The sequence below is a fragment of the Triticum aestivum genome, chromosome 4D (genome assembly GCF_018294505.1).
Source record: "Triticum aestivum cultivar Chinese Spring chromosome 4D, IWGSC CS RefSeq v2.1, whole genome shotgun sequence".
Lineage (NCBI taxonomy): Eukaryota > Viridiplantae > Streptophyta > Magnoliopsida > Poales > Poaceae > Triticum > Triticum aestivum.
In genome coordinates, this window is record NC_057805.1 from 22,778,753 (window position 1) to 22,793,458 (window position 14,706).

Genomic DNA, 14,706 nt, shown 5'->3' on the forward strand with positions numbered 1-14,706 from the left:
ATCAACAGGACCCCGTTCCAAACGTAGGAGGTCCGTTTCCTCCGTTTTGCGGTGTGCCACACCCCTCCCGATCAACAGGACCCCGTTCCGAATGTAGGAGGTCCGTTTCCTCCATTTTGCGGTACGCCAGGCCTTGTTTCCATCGCCTGTTCCGTCCAAGCCCTCCCGATGAACACGACCACGCATTCCGTTCCGACCCAGCCGGTTGGCTCCCACGCGTTCCGTTGCCTCCCGATGAACACGACGCATTCCGTTGCCTCCCCATGAACACGACGCATTCCGTTGCCTCCCCATGAACACGACGACGACGCTGTTTCTCCATTCCGACCCAGCCATGTACACGAGCCCTGGCCGTATGTATGCGCGAGTAGGCGTTCGAGACCCCGCCCGTATGTACACATACGTGGCCGTATTTTCTTTCTTGCACCCTGACCGCTGTACGTACGTGTACATGCTACGTGCACGCCTCTACTACGACACGTACGCGCCTCTACTACTACACGTGCGCGCCTCTACATCCACCAGTATATATGTACGTACACGTTCGCGACCAGAATGACAACGCTACGTACGCTTCGACCAGGTGGGTCCCGACTGTCAGGCACTTCCTTGCCTGCGAAGATGTAGCTGGTGGGTCCCAACAGTCAGGGGGCGAATCGTTTTTTTGCCCGGACGCACTTCCTTGCGTGCGAAGATGTAGCTGGTGGGTCCCAGCAGTCAGGGGCAAACGTTTTTTTGCGAAATACGGTGGCCTGTCCGGTGGGTCCCCGCTGTCAGGTGGAGGAATAATTATTTTGCACGTAATAAGGAGGCACTTCCTTGCTGCGGCCGTGGACCCAGCTGTCAGCCTCTCCACGTATAGTCCACGTCCGATGGAAGCCGTTCCTTGACCACGTTGACCATGCCGCGCCGAGAGCACCAGGGCGGTGGACGACGGCGAGGCCTAGGAAGGGGACGACGCGGAGCCGGGGAAGACGCGGCAGTGGATGCCCACGCGTAGAGGAGTACGAGGGTTCACTGGTTCGCTGCGGTGTGAGGCTGCCGTCGCTGTAGAATAACAGGGGGGTGGGTGAGTAGAGAGATGGTCTGGCCAGCGGTGGGAGTAGTAGGGGGCGGTGAGGCCTCCGCCGCATCGCAGCCGGCCACGGGAGGCAGGAGCACGAGGCACGACTGGCGCTGGTTTGGGCGGCTGGAGCAAGAAGACCAGAGGTTGAAGAAGCACTACGGCCGTTGGATGGACATCGTACGGTCACTGGAGCTAGAATCGTGCATATTGACTAAGTTGACAAAGCCCTCCGTCCCCGTCAACTTAGTAGGCCCGCAAGTCAGCCTGCCACTATACTGGGTCCCAGCTAACAGGGGGAGTATTCATTTTTTTGTGCGTAATAAGGAGACACTTCCTTGCATGCGAAGATATAGTTGGTGGGTCCGAGCTGTCAGCTCCTGTAACATTTTTTTCGCGAAATACAGAGGCCCTTTCGGTGGGTCCCTGATGTCAGGTGGAGGAATCATTATTTTGCGCGTAATAAGGAGGCATTTCCTTGCGTGCGGCCATGGACCCAACTGTCGGCCTCTCCACGTATAGTCCACTTCAGATGCATGTCGGTCGTTGACCACGTTGACCAGGCCGCGCCGAGAGCACCAAGGCGGTGGACGACGGCGAGGTCTAGGAAGGGAACGACACGGAGGTAGGGAAGACTCGGCAGTTGTTTCCCACACGGAGGGGAGTACGACTGTACGAGGGTTTACTGGTTCGTCTGCCGTCGCCGGAGAATAACAGCAGGTGTGGGTGAGTAGAGGGATGGCTAGGCCAGTGATGGGAGTACGGTGGGGCGGTGAGGCCTGCGCGGCAGCACAGTCGGCCGCGGGGAGGAGGGAGCAGGCAGTCCCGCCGGCGCTTGTTTGAGCGGCTGGAGCAGGAAGAGCAGAGATTGAAGAAGCACGACGGCCGTTCGATGGACATCCAACAGTCACTGCTTGTGCGTCAACCTTTTTTTTAGGAAAGCCTCAAATCTGTGGAAAACAACATACAGCCCATCTGCCATTATTTCTAATAATTTACAGCCCATTTGCTAATTCTTAAGGTTTTTTGGAGCCAATATTCTTTTTGTTAGCATTACAGCCCATATTGTGGCCACGGTTAAAAAATTATACAAAATTTTGCATATTTCGGTGCGGTCCGAACTGTTTTTAATCCCGAAATTTTGACTCACATTCAAACTGATTTTAAAAATAAATGTATATCAATACAAAATCCAACAAATTCTCCACGCATAAAAATTAATGTAATTTAAAATCTCGAAATGAAAAAAAGATATTTGAAACTAATTGCCGGTTTGATGTGTTTTAAAAATGTACAGCCCATTTCTCATTACTGATAGGCCATTTTCTCAGCCAGCCGAATGAAGCTCTCCTCGTCTTGAAAGATTTGCAGCCCAACAGGCCTGACAAAGCGACTTACTTGGCAAATCTCAAAAAAACTGGGTTGTGGCCGTGGACCCAGCTGTCAGCCTCTCCACGTACAGTACTCTTCCGATGGAAGTCGGTCGTTGACCACATTGACCACGCCGCGCCGAGAGCACCAAGGCGGTGGACGACGGCGAGGCCTAGGAAGGGGACGACGCGGAGCCGGGGAAGACACGGCAGTGGATGCCCACGCGGAGAGGAGTACGAGGGTTCACTGGTTCGGCTGCGGCGTGAGGCTACCGTCGCCGCAGAATAACAGGGGGTGTGGGTGAGTAGAGGGATACCCTGGGCCAGCGGTGGGAGTAGTAGGGGGCGGTGAGGCCTCCGCGGCATCACAGCCGGCCACGAGAGGCAGGAGCACGCGGCACGACCGGCGCTGCTTTGGGCGGCTGGAGCAAGAAGACCAGAGGTTGAAGAAGCACTATGGCCGTTGGATGGACATCGTACGGTCACTGGAGCTAGAATCGTTCATATTGACTAAGTTGACAAAGCCCTCCGTCCTCGTCAACTTAGTAGGCCCACAAGTCAGCCACCCACTATGGTGGGTCCCAGCTAGGAGGGGGTATTCATTTTTTGGTGCGTAATAAGGAGGCACTTCCTTGCGTGCGAAGATATAGCTGGTGGGTCCGACCTGTCAGCGGGGGGAACGTTTTTTTCGTGAAATACAGAAGCCCTTCCCACGTACAGTGCATGTACAGTGCGTAATAAGGAGGAACTTTCCTTGCGTGCGACCATGGACCTCGTGGGTCCCAGCCGTCAGGCTCTCCACGTACAGTCCTCTTCCGATGACTCTCGTATGTTGACCACGCCGCGCCGAGCGCATCGAGGCAGTGGACGACGGCGAGGCCCCAGACTGGAACGACCCGGAGATGGGGAAGACGCGGCAGTGGAGTCGCAGACGGAGAGGAGTGGGAAACTTGACTGGTTCGGGTGCGGGGTGGGCCTTCACTCGGCAGAGAATAACAGGAGGTGCGGAGTGGAGGGATGGCCTGGCCGTCGGCGGGGTAGCGTTTCGCTGAGGAGCGCAAAACAACGCCGCTGGACGTCGAAGGCTGGAGCTGGCGGTTCCGGCAGTGCTGGGGGAAGAAGACGAGAGATTGAAGAAGAATGCCGGCCGTTGGATGTAAATCCAACGCCTTCTTAGGCTTCGACCTACTGGCCCACATGTTAGCCAGTCCATTTGTTTTTTTAGTCCATTTGGTGGGCTGGGTGAAACAATGATGTAGCATCTATGCAGCCCGTTTAAATCCCATTTGCATTTTTCTCGAAATCCGCGGACTTGCTGTGCTGGGTGAAAATATCATGTTGGGCTAGACGGAGAAATGTTATAAAAACATAAACACATGATTGCACGTCAGTAAAATCTTTGCAAGCTTATGTACGCAATCACTAGGAGTTAACTTGCCAAGTTATATATAAACAATTATTATTATTATTTTGTAAGAACATTCAACTTACGAAATAAAATATCATTTTAATTTGATGAGTTAATAGTACGTGGGGTATTATTATTTTTTAGGCTATACGTGGGACAGTTGAGTTGGTTCTAGGGGAAAGTACTTGGAGAAAACTCAGTTTACATCGAAAAAGAAAGTGGGAGAAAATTCAGAGACCTGCTGGGTCCACCTGAGGAGGGGAATATGTTGGGAGGAAGGAGATTCAAAGCATGGCAGCCGAGTGAACTAGTTTTTTTACGGACAAGTGAACTAGTTTACATACATAAGCAAATAGCCACTAAAAAAGCAATCAGGTTAATGGGTTCTTAAAAGAAATATTTCGGACAAAACAGATAATTACGACACATAGGCTAATGCATGAAACACTCAGATGATAAAGGTGCTTATAAACAGATAAAGTACAACATCTAGACCTTCCTGGCACGCTTGATCATGACGCTTCGGCTGTCCGTGTACTCGTCGGTTACGGGAAGCAGACACGCCCTCATGTCCAAGATCTGCCTGTACATGTCGTAGCATGCGTATGCGTCCTTGGCCGCGTAGGTTATGTAGGCTAGATTTAGAGGTACCTCCCACGTGTTCAGGTCGTCTTCTTTCATGTTGGCGTATCAGGGGTCGATGATGGTCTCAGCGAGGTCAACCACGGAGTCCTTCTCCTGCCCGTTGCTGATGATCTTGTATTGCTTCTGGATGTCGACAAGCTTGTTGCACCAGATGGCCGAATCGTCGCGTTCTTCCTTCTCTCCACTGTAGCGAAGGTGCAGTCGGTGCTGCCGATGAAACGGGCGAATGCTCCAGAACCTGGTGCAGCCATAGGACTGAGGCGAGGCAGAGCTTCACCGAGTCTGTATCGTTGGTGTACATCACATTCAACTTGGTGCAGCCATAGGACTGAACGGCGAACTCAAAGGGGAACTCCTTGCTGAAGTCCATATCCAGCAGGCTCACCCCTTAGATCACCATTGGAGTCTCTTCGAGTGAACGAGTGTGTAGGCGGCAGCAGCAGTTCGTTTTTCAGCTCTTGGGGAACTGGATTCAACAGTAAGCTGAGTGTGTACAGGCGACAACAGTTACTACCCCTCCCTCGTCCGCTGCACACCCGGCAGAAGATGCATCCTCGACCACACGTCGGTTCACGAGTGGGTCTGTATTGGTACCGTAATAACATGAGTTAGTGGTCACTTTACTTAAATTTAATTAGCTTTAATAGAAATTTATACTTAAAACAAGCAATGCATTCGCTCGTTCTATCAGTGCCACAGGATCAACATGCACAACAATTAGAATTATTATTCTCAGGACGCACACGATCAACACATTTGTTGCACTTTCACAAAGATAATACTACCAAGTTTGAACTGTTTGTTATGGTTGTTGTCCTCTGCATCATCATGCCGTGTTTCCCAGCTTGCAAGATTCAGAACCAACAAATAAGATCCAAATAATAAGTACAACAAAGATGCCTACGCATCTCATTGATTCCCAGCTTGCAAGATTCAGAACCAACAAATAAGATCCAAATAATAAGTACAACAAAGATGCCTACACATCTCATTGATTCCCAGCTTGCAAGATTCAGAACCAACAAATAAGATTCAAATAATAAGTACAACAAAGATGCCTACACATCTCACTGATTCCCAGCTTGCAAGATTTAGAACCAACCCATTAGAGCCTTTTGATAAAGTGAATATCGGGATTAAATCCATCCTGGCTAGCCATGTCATACAATCTAAGAACTTGGCGAATGCTTTTGACCGTCACAACATCTGTAGTTGAGTATTCCTGTTTGCACAGCACAAACAAGGAGACAGGAGAGCATGATTTCGCTTTAATAGCGGCCTCCTTGAACTCAACCTCCAGCTCTACTTGGATGAGGTCTGCCTGGAGTTCCATGATTCAATTCATGCGACTTTTTCTGCAGTTCACCTGAAATGAAGCAAAGATTGCATCATTCAGCTAGCAAGAAGTACTTGCTCTTGTGAGCTGGCAGGTTCTTCTTTAGTAGTTGCACTAAAATTGAGGAACATTAAGGTTGGCTGTCCGGCTCATGTAAGGTGCAACTATAATTTTCTTATCCTTTTGTTCAGTTCCACTAAAATAAAGTGCCATTGTGGTGACAGTGACGGCTCCATCTTGCAAAGAATAATAAAATGTTGCACGAGATTACCAGCAGAACTTGACGGAGATTTTGGAAACTCCAATCACCATTTTGTGCAGTTCCACCAAAATTGAGAGATGTTGCCCACGTGACATTTTAGTTGAACTGCACAAGACACTCATTCCAAAAAAAAGTGTTTTGTGCAGTTCACCAAAAGGTCACAATAGCAACAAGGTGAAATGGATATCCCTATCTGCACAAAAAGATAGAAAGTAAACGGTTGCTGGTCAATAAGAATATACGAAACATATACAAAATGAAAAGAAGCATCTTAATTATGTTCATGGCAATCACGCAAAGTAGAAATTTTAAAACGTCAGCAATGCTTCATGTTACCAGAAGCATTACGATCAACAATGAGATTCCTCAAATATGGGATTACTTTAATGGTGGCATTGCTTGTTTACCAGACACAGTAAATCAACAGCAGCTAAAGAGTTGGTTTAAGGGCATGGGACCGTGGGGACACCAGGACACTCAGCAGCGTAAAGGAGCAACTTACTTATCATACTGGGGAAAACAGAAGGAGTGCCATTTGTAACACAGTTTAATTGCATCTTATCACTGGAGGCATTAGATTAACAATAACACTGGTTAGACATGTCCCTAAGGTAACAGTGTGATCGCTTCATTTTACATGCGCCCTTACATTAACAACATCAAAAGGTTGGTATAAGGACATGCGACAGTGGACGCATCAGCACAATGTACCTACAAGGAGGCATAAAGTGGTGATGCCGAGTTTGTTCATGCTATTTGAGGGCAGCAAACCTAATCCTGGAGACCTTGTACTATGTGAGGGCAGCAAATCTAATCCTGGAGACCTTTTACTATGTGAGGGCAGCAAATCTAATCCTGGAGACCTTTTACAATGTGAGGGCAGCAAATCTAATCCTGGAGACCTTTTACTATGTGAGGGCAGCAAATCTAATCCTGAGACCTTTTACTATGTGAGGGCAGCAAATCTAATCCTGAGACCTTTTACTATGTGAGGGCAGCAAATCTAATCCTGAAGACCTTTTACTATGTGATGGCAGCAAATCTAATCCTGGACATACTCTGTTGACTTGTCCACCAGCCGCCACTTTCTATCCTTTTTTCAACCAATAATAGATATGTTCCTTATCCATTTTGTACTGCGTTTTCCCATTATTTCCCTTTTCCACCAAGAGACCGGTTGGGTATCCGGTCTCTACTACTTTCACCATATTATTTCCTCTTTGAATCAAGTCCTAGATTCATGCTACAACTTTCCCCCTTTCTTCGTTGTTTGAACAAAGCCCTAGATTCGAATGCATGAAGTAGCTTTACCTCTAATAATACTAAAAATTTAGGTGGCTTTGGAAGAGCTGATGGGAGTAGAAAAAGATGCACATGCAGACACGTGGGGAGCTGGGGCAGTAGAGCAAGACCGCTTTCGAAGAACTTATACCTGAGGGTCGCCGGGATGTCGGCGGCGGCAGGTCGGATCTGCGGACAATACGGCAGGGAGGAAGAAGGGACGGAGGACCTCCCGAGTCGGCGCTGTGTCGGAGAGAACGGCACGGGCAGAGGATCGGGCCCCTCCGGCAGCTGTGGGTTTCCTCCCTCGGTGGCGATGACCGCGTGAACGATGCACCTTTTAGTCCTCTACACACACCGGCCGAAGGGAGCCGGCCGGATCTGTGACCAGCGGTGAGCAGAGAGAAAATGTCGCTACCGTTGTCTTGTTTATATCTGGAGAGGATGAGAGAATGAAGAGAGCAACCCTAGTAAAGCAAGCGCTCAGGCCCCTGCGTCCATATATAGTGGAGTGATTATCTTTTTTCTCTCCACAACAAGCGTTTCAATTTGTGTATGTGGCATTAAAGAAAAGAAACTCTCTATTTAAGGTGACTACTGTACGACTCCTACTTACTACTAGTAGTACTACAGTATTGTTCACTTGTGCTCCCCGCCCTCTCCCCGCCCTCCATTCATTGAACAACCCCACGGGTGAATAAACATACAGTAAGTACTGTATTTATATAGAACGAACAAGCTCGAACTATTTTCGCGTAGTTAAAAGTTGAGGGCGGGGCTTTTCCCGGGCAGTATGCACGGCAGTTTTCGGGTAGGCGGTTTGACAGAGACGCGAGGAGGGTGAGTGAGTGGGGTTGTGCGATTTGACGGCGCGTTACTGCTGGAAAGACTTGTGATATGACCACTCCCTATAGTCATGAATTACTGGCGCTCCGACCGGGGTGATGCCCCCCTTCCGTTCCGCGCTCTAATCTGGTGCATGACACGTCGACCCGGATGCTGGCTCTCCCACATGTCGGAGTAGTAAGAAGGAGCAAAGAATGATGGGGTATATACTAGTACTATACTACAGTACTACTCAAGTCGGAGGAGTGCGAACCACGGCAGCCCAGTGAACCAGCAGTGCGAACCACGGTAGCCCAGTGAACCAGCAGTAGAAAACAATGTGGTGATATGGCCATAAAAAACAATGTGCTACGGTCCACACTGTAGCATGTACAGTAACACTCCTCTTTGTTTGGATCCCTGAGTTAGAGCTAGTTTGGGTTGAAATAGCCTCAAATTATCGAAACCAGAGGGGTTAGTTTGAGCTAGTTTGCTCTAACCCAGCTAAAAAAACTAGCCCGGTGGAGAGGTTCTAATTGGGTTAGTTATCCTCGAGCCCACTAAAAGAGAACTAAAAAAATCTCCCCTGCCCGCACCAGATCGCTCCCCCCTCTCGCATGACTCCTCTCTGTTCCCCATAGGGCCGCTCGCCCTCTCTCTCCTCCGGCCGCCCTCTCCTTCCGGCCTCCGCCGCCCTACTCCGGCCGCCCTCTCCCTCCGGCCTTCGAAGGTCGCCCCGCTCCCCCTTCACCAGTCGTTTTTCTCCCTCTGTCATGCGCGGCGGCGGCGCATCTACCAGGGAGGTCGCGAGAGGGGTGAGTTTGTTCGTTCCTTCTCTGTCTCACGGCCATATCATTGATCTTGCTTGCTCTAGCGCTAATTCTGATTTGGAAAAGTAGATCCTGATCAAACTTGGTATAGATTTGTGGTGCATGCATGGAATTGTTTGATGCTGCTTGAGGAGGTAATAAATATTTCTAGAGGCCCAAAGATTCAGTTCACCTTTCTAGGTATTTCAATTTCAGGCTTGCATTATTTCTAGAGGCCCAAAGATTTAGTTCACCTTTCTAGGTATTTCAGTTTCAGGCTTGCATTATTTCTAGAGGCCCAAAGATTCAGTTCACCTTTCTAGGTATTTCACTTTCAGGCTTGCATTATTTCTAGAGGCCCAAAGATTCAGTTCACCTTTCTAGGTATTTCACTTTCAGGCTTGCATTATTTCTAGAGGCCCAAAGATTCAGTTCACCTTTCTAGGTATTTCACTTTCAGGCTTGCATTATTTCTAGAGGCCCAAAGATTCAGTTCACCTTTCTAGGTATTTCAGTTTTAGGCTTGCATTATTTCTAGAGGCCCAAAAATTCAGTTCACCTTTCTAGGTATTTTAGTTACAGGCTTGCATTATTTCTAGAGGCCCAAAGATTAAGTTCCCAGTCGGCGGCAAGCGGCCCTGCTACCCATGCCGGTGTCGACCCCAACTCGCAAGGGCCGGTGTCGGAGGGGTTCCCGGGGCTTGGGCTCTACAGAGCCTTCCTCCAGAGCGACGATGGCGAGCTCCTCCCTCGGTGCGTGAGGGGCTCCGGGCTCCCTCCCTATCGTGAATGACTTCCGTGATGAGTTAGCTCATTGTTTGTTTCATGAAGTGTTTTTTTATTTTGTGAAGCTTGATTGACGACTTGTATGTTTAAGTGGGATATCTCATTTGTATGGACAAAGTAAAAAATATCATGTTTTGCATGCTTGATTTGTATAGATGGTTCGTTTATGTCAATTGTGAGCGGGAGGAGGCCACAGAAGAGCCGGCCACACCAAGAGGGTGCTTGGATCCAAGGGACTTATTTTAGTCTGACTAAAAATAGTCTCTTTAAGAGGCTAAAGTTCCAAGCACCCCTAACTAAAGAGTTGCTAAAACTAGTCTTGAGACTAAAAAAATTTAGTCAGGGGTACCCCTACTAAAATGTGGATTAGTCCTCTCTCTCCTCATTTAACTCCTCTCCTTTAACACAGGCGAGTTCTGGATTGGAGGGTTTGGAGGATAATAAATGCTCATTAACTTGATTTTAGTCTCTTTAGTATTTGGATCCAAGCATGGGTGAGGCTAGCAAGTTTTAGTCCCACTACTTTTAGTCATGGAAATAAAACGTATCCAAGCACCCTCCAAATCCGGCAGGAAATAGGGTCCAAAGTAGTCAAATGATTGAGATAGAGCATTTATTGTCAATCTAACCCTGCCATCCATACACCTCTTTGGTTTAGAGTTAGTTCAGGGTTAGAATCTAACTCTAACCTCTAACTGAGTTAGAGTTCTCCTCGTCTCGGTTCATCGCCATCATACTTTCCCCATTCCTGTGTTTTCAGTATCCTGCGAATCAAAGAGGCCCTTTTTTTGTGGGAAAAATCAAAGAGGCCCTTAGACTGGTTTCGGTCCGGTCATTTTTTATAAACGTGTTATGTCCAAAATTTAATGAACGTGCTCCGGTTTCCACAAAAATAATCCGGTTTCATGTAGTAATTCATTCATTTATTTATTCTTCTGCGGGGGGTTTGCATGTAATTCGTGAGGTCTGAAATGTAAAGTACCCCGACATATGCTCCAAGTCGTGCATGCACTACGACCCAGATGCTCTATGTCCCACATGTCGGCGAATGGGAGCATGTGGAAATAGCCTAGGAGTACATACAGGAGGATAAATGCGTGAAATAATATGTACTGTGAAGCGTAGCCGCGGTTCGAAAAGGAGACCTAAAGTGATGACAGCTATAGGTCGCACGCACCCAACTAGTGGTACTAGACATACGACTAATTTTTCCCTAAAAAAAAAGAGGCACGAGTGCTCAGTACTCCTATTCTATAAACACGAGTCCCATCTGACAACAGCGTCCGTGCTACAGCTAGCTCTCCTCCCTCGTTTCTCTCTTCTAGTAATTCTAAACTCGGCCGACGCCGGTGGGCGGGGTGGGTTTGCTCAACTGCGGCCCCACCTCACAGTGAAAATGTTACGACTGGAATAAAAATGCCATATACTCCCTCCGTTCATAAATATAAGCCTTTTTAGATACTATTTCAAATGGAATACAACATACAGATGTATGTAGACATAGTTTAGAGTGTAGATTCACTCATTTTGCTCCGTATGTAGTAGTCACTTGCTGGAATCTTTAGAAAGACTTATATTTGGGAACGGAGGGAGTACTATACTAATAAAACATTAAGGCCACGAGGCGATGCAGTGCTGGTTACAGGAGGCAAGAAGAGATGCATCCATCGACGACATCCACCTCCTCAACTCAGGGCGCCGGCCCACCGAATGACGCGTAAGTAGCAGCGGCTTTCGTGGCCAGGTCGACGTGCTTCTGAACAATGGCGTCCAAAGATTCCAGCCGCTGGAAGAAGGCCAACGTCTTTCTGTCCTCGCTTGCCTTGTAGTGGCCTATGTAGACGATTTCCTCGTAGACGTGGATGTGCAGGTCGACGGTTTCGTGCATGGCGAGGCGCTGCGCGGCGAGCGCGGCCTCGAGGTGCACATTCTTCGTCGCGACCTCCAGCACCTGCAGGGCCACCAGGGCTTGAAAGAGTTCGTCACCATGGAGGCCGATGAGGGTGGCAGGCAATGAGGAGCCTGGGCGCGCGGGCTGGAGCAGTACGGCAAGGTCGTCCGCGCGCTTCTTGATGGCGGTAAACTTGCGGATGGAGTTGCCCATCATGTCGTCCATGCGAGAGGCGAAGCCGGCGTCGGCGAGGGCTACGATGCTTGCGTTCGCCAGCACCGTCTGGAAACACTGCAGGGTGGGGCCGCAGGCCGGCGCCTTGGATGATTTGGCACAGCCGACTGCCGCTCGCGTCCATCGCCTCCATAGGTGCTTGTGGCTTCTGGTCACTTGGTCTTGGATTGGAGTGAGCAGTGCTGCGTAGAGACTTGGGAGTAGATGGATTGGAGTGGTGGGGCGCCTTTATTATATGAGAGTCCAAACTCTGTTGCATTCACATCGTGCTGGCTCTATTCTGCTTCTCCAATTAATTCCCTCTGCATGTAATTGAGGATGCATCATTGACCGTTCAACGTCTCGGGAACCGCTACCCTCTCCCTCCTTGGCATTCAAGCACCTCTGGACCCGTTGACGACGAGGTGCCTATGGTGACTTCATAAATTTCAAGATGATAGTGTCGTGCGTGTGTGCGTTCATAGGGGTGAGTGTATGCGCGTGTATATGAGCGCTTGCGTCTATACTGTGTAAAAAAAACGTAAATGCGTGTCAAAAAGAGACTAGTCAGTATACTCAATATTGTGCACCTCGGAGAGGAAAACGATCGAAATAGTACGTATTTATTTACGGTGTAGATTCACTCATTTTGCTCCATATGTACTCCGTCTCGGTGTAGTCTAGTCACTTGTTGAAATCTCTAGAAGGGCAAATACTCCTTTCTGGTTTACAGGGCTATACTAGCAAGTAGTTGTACGTACAAGTACAATAGTGGACTCACATAGAAATTTTGTCTCATGCAAGAGCCTGGCTATATGCGTGCTCCAATGTTCACAACTGCAACGTTCGGTTTGCGCTTGGCTCTTCGCCTCTTCGAGAAGACGAACAATGATGTTACTACTACTGCTTCTACAGTGTCGAATCCACTGCTGCATGTCCGTCCACCGCGAGCGGGACGGTTAGCTTGTTGTAGAAGTACTACTAAGCAAAAGCCTGTCCTCGTTTGCGAGCAACCACGCGCATGGGTGAGGGAGAAGGCGTGTAGTAAAATCAAGCTTCTCCTCGTTGTACGAGTTGACGCGACACATCATAGCACTGGCCCCACATGCTTGCCTCTAAACTTGGCTGAAAGACCCGCAGTGTACAATATATTTGCTGCAACCTCTAACATTTACCCACCACAAATTAAAATATATGTGGTCGTATGCATCGTTCTGATGCAGAGGCTAGGGAGTCCCCCCTTTTCGAAAAAAACAAATTAAAATATATATTCCTGTCTTGACCAGATGAGCGTGCAAACTACAATCACCAGGGTGTCAGGTAGGGCCAGAAGACTATTTTAATTTTTTTTAAAACTTCGAGACGGCCACATAGCATGGAGCCGACCCCAACGATTTTAAGCTTACAGGCACGGTACACGCTATCCTAGACTACTCTACACATGAAACTGCCACACGAGCGTCCGGGCTGCGCTTGGCTCTTCGCCTCTTCGGGAAGTCGAACAATGATGGAGTACTACTGCACTGGAGGAGTACTACAGTACGCTTCTGGCCATCTGACACCGATTGAACTGCTGCATGTCCACCGCGTGCGGGAGGGAGAGCGTGTAGCGAAAGCTTCTCCTAGTCTTACCAGCCACCACGCTCATGGGCGAGGGAGGGACGCTCCTGCCTTTGCGTGTATGACAGGTGGGCCCGACAGGTGTGTGGCCAACCTGTCATACAGCCAAAGGCAGGTGTAGTTAAGTACGCGAGGGAGAGGATAATCAAACTTCTCGTTGATGTACGAGTTGACGCGACACATCAAAGCACTGCACTCGATATATTTCAACAATTTGTGTTTACCGATGCATTAATTACAACGCATGCATGCATGCCGTGACTCTCCTTTTGATACTTGCATGTGTTGATTTAATGCACCTTGAAGTAGTATAAAATATGTGACGGTAAAGCTTTGTAATACCCCGGCCCAAGTCGAGAGATGGTTGTGCACGAGGAGGGCGAGATCATGCAGACCGAACAGGACCCGACGATGGAGCTCTCTAAGGTCTCGATGGACCTCACCATGCTCCACTGCCCCTTGTGCCTCCGCCCCTTGACGCCTCCAGTGTATGAGGTTCGAATACACCTCGTCCGTTCGGCTGATTGAGCAAGGTGCAGGTTTCTTGATTGATGTGCTGTTCGATTGATTTCTGCAGTGCAAGGGAGGGCACCTGGCCTGCGCGGACTGCCGCGTCGAGCGCCTCGGGAACCAACGGTAGTGCCAGAAGTGCGAGCGCGGCGGTGGCTTCGACGTGCGGAACACGGCGGTGGACTCCGTCCTTTCGCCGGTGAGGGTGGAGTGCCTGCACGAAGGCTGTGGGCTCTACGCCACTTACCACAAGCTCGCCGATCACCAGAGCGTGTGTCCGCTCGCGCCCTGCAAATGCCCCGTGCCCGTCTGCGGCTACGAAGGCCCGCCGTCGGCGCTCTACCACCACATCAGCACCGCGCATCCCATGCCCGTGCACATCATCCAGTACGGCAAGGTGCTCTAGTTGCAAGTGCCACTGTCAGAGCCACGTCTCTTGCTATTCGCGGAGGAGGACCGCCGCGCGTTTTTCTTGGTCGGCGGCGTGCTCGACATCGGCGCGCCTATCGCCGTGTCGGTCGTCTGCATCGGAGCGGGGGCGTCCCCACTGCCGCACTACGTGGCCAAGCTGTGGGCGAACGGCCCGCCGGGGGAGCCCAAAGGCAGACCGACGCCGTCAAGGTGGAAATGGAGGTGACAAGCAGCAAGGATCCCGGCGACGTCGACGTGCAGGAGCTGACCTTCTTG